Source organism: Crotalus tigris, unplaced genomic scaffold (assembly GCF_016545835.1).
Source record: "Crotalus tigris isolate CLP2741 ecotype Arizona unplaced genomic scaffold, ASM1654583v1 scf7180000024340.7048381, whole genome shotgun sequence".
Taxonomy (NCBI): Eukaryota; Metazoa; Chordata; class Lepidosauria; order Squamata; family Viperidae; genus Crotalus; species Crotalus tigris.
In genome coordinates this window covers 3,631,335-3,634,357 of record NW_024100510.1, presented here as the reverse complement: position 1 = coordinate 3,634,357, position 3,023 = coordinate 3,631,335, and positions in this window count along the sequence as shown.

Here is a 3,023-nt window from a genome sequence, read left to right as displayed (position 1 = left end):
GTATATTATAGGTCATCCAACCAACCAGAAGAAATAGATGAACTCTTTGCCAACCAGCTAACAAATGTATGTAGGAAGCATACCACAGAAGTAATGGGAGACTTCAACTATCCAGATATCAACTGGAAGACAAACTGCAGCGAGCGGGAGATCAAACAGATTCTTAATCAACCTACCTGACAACTTTGTCATCCAAAAGGTGGAGGAGGGAACTAGACGTAAAGTCATACTGGACTTAATTCTAACTAACAGAGGAGAAGTGATAGAGGGAGTTGAAGGTGCCGGAACCTTGGACAAAAGTGACCACATCATACTGGAATTTTATATAATGCAAACACTAGCACCAGAAAACAATCCAACCAGTTTCTTGAACTTCAAAAGAGCTGACTTTAACAAACTCAGAGAGAACCTAGAAAAGATCCCATGGATGAAAATCCTAAAGGGGAAAACAACCCAAGAAACGTGGGAAACTCTGAAAAATGCAATCAGCACAATAAGAAAAACAAAAAATTCAAGAAGAAACCAGCATGGCCACACACAGATCTCTCTGACAAACTAAAAAAAAAAAAAAGGACAAATACAAAAAATGGAGAAGTGGGGCACATAACCTAAGGCCGATTATCAGCAGACAGCCAGAACATGTAAAGATGATGCTCAGAACGAACAAAGACTTGCAACAGAAATCATGGATAATAAAAAAAAAGTTTCTTCCAACATATTAACAACAAGAAAAAAGTCAAGGAAACTAAGTCCACTAAAGAGAGAAGATAGCAAGGAAATAACAGGCAACAGGGAGAAAGCAGAGCTGCTTAACTGATATTTTGCATCAGTCTTCACACAAAAAGAAAATATAGCCCAACACACACACACAAAAACCACTGCAAAAGACAAATTAGAAACAAAAATTAAAATGAGCAAGAAAATAGTAAGGGAACACCTATCCAACCTTGACAATATAAATCACTGGGGCCTGAAAGATTACATCCCAGAGTTCTGAAGGAGTTGGCAGATGTTATCTCAGAACCATTGCACCACATCTTTCAAAAATCCTGGAGCACGGGGAAGTACCTAAGGATTGGAAAAGGGCTGATGTGGTTCCCATTTTCAAGAAAGGGAAAAAAACGGACCCAGGAAACTACAGACTAATCAGTTTAACATCAATACAGATCATGCCAAATGAATCTTATTTCATTCTTCGACAAAGTAACTAAACTAATAGACCAGCGAAATACTGTGTACGTAGTATACTTAAACTTCAGTAAAACATTTGATAAAGTAGACCACAACCTATTCCTTGGTAAGCTAGGAAAAGGTGGAATAGACAACATCACTACCAGATGGATCTATACTGGCTGGCAAACCGTACTCAACAAGTAGTCCTCAACGGCATTACATCCACATGGAGAGAAGTAAGCAGTGGGGTACCACAAGGTTCCATCTTAGGCCCAGTACTCTTCATATCTTCATCAATGACTTAGATGAGGGAATTGAAGGGGAACTCATCAAATTTGCAGATGACACCAAACTGGCAGGAGTAGCCAACACCCCAGAAAACAAAGTCAGGATCCAAAAAGATCTTGACAAACCTGAACAATGGGCCCTATCCAACAAAATGAGTTTCAATATGGAAAAAAGCAAAGTTTTACATTTAGGTAGGAAAAATTAAAGCTACAAGACCTGGCTTAAAAACAGTAACTGTGAGAGGGATCTTGGAGTCCTAGTGGACGATCACTTAATCATGAACCAGCAGTGTGCAGCAGCAACCAAAAAAGCTAATACAATCCTGGGTTGTATAAACAGGCATAGAATCAAGATCACACGAAGTATTTGTACCACTTTATAAAACCCTAGTAAGACCACACTTGGAATACTGCAGCCAATTTTCATCACCATACTACAAAAAAAGATGTTGAGACCTTGGAAAAAGTTCAGAGAAGAGCAACTAAAATGACCAAAGGCCTAGCGACTAAAACATACGAAGAACGGCTGCAGGGTTTGGCTAGTCTAAAGAAAAGAAGAAATAGGGGAGACATGATAGCAGTATTCCAGTATCTGAGGGGCTGCCACAAAGAAGAGGGGATCACATTATTCACCAAAGCACCAGAAGGCAGGACAAGAAACAATGGTGTATGTGTATGTGTGTGTGTCAGACGAGAAGCAAGATGATTGCATGCTGCAGGATGAACGCTCTGAGCAGGCAGGGCAAGTGGACAGAGGTAGAGCGCCAAAACTCAAACAGACATCAGTGAACCCAACTGAAACAATGCAACTGATTACGGGAGGGCAGTGACTGAACAGATCTGTAACACGCTCATTAGCTAAACTACTGGCTTCACAGAGACTATAAGAACTTTGTTCTCCAGTCCTGGCTTAAACTCTGACAATGTCAGCAGGTGCTGACGAAAGCTCAGTTTTAATAAATTTATATATAGAGGCACAATATATATAGAGACACAATATATATATATACACGCACATCCATTGTTTCAGAGATATTCCCTTACATAACACTTGTACATCCTCCCCATCCCATGTTGTGACTCTCAGGCATCCTCACCCCACACACCCTCCCTAACCAGAGCCACACCCTTGTGCAATCTCCTTGACCTGAATGTGTGGTCCCTCTCATGTATCCCTTTGCACTCTCATGCACCCTTCCCAACATGGAGCTCTCAAAGACCCCCTGACCAACATGGTGCCTCTTATGGAGGGCACACAAGATGCACTGGAGGTGCTACACAGGTTGGGGAGACTGCATGGGAGTACAGTGTGGGTCAGGAAGTGTACATAAGTGTGCATAAGAGGATGCTACGGAAGTTAAGGAGGACATGATGGATATGTGGTGGTGTGTAGGAGTTGTCATGTGGATTGTAAAGGGTGCATGGGTATGTGCAATTGGCAGCCTCTAGAAAGCTCTCAGTGGCGAGTGCTACCAGATCTGGGCTGCAAAGCCCCAAGCAACCGCTAGATGTCAGTATTGTAACAAGACAACAAAAGCTTCATCTTTTTTGGCCAGCTGGCGC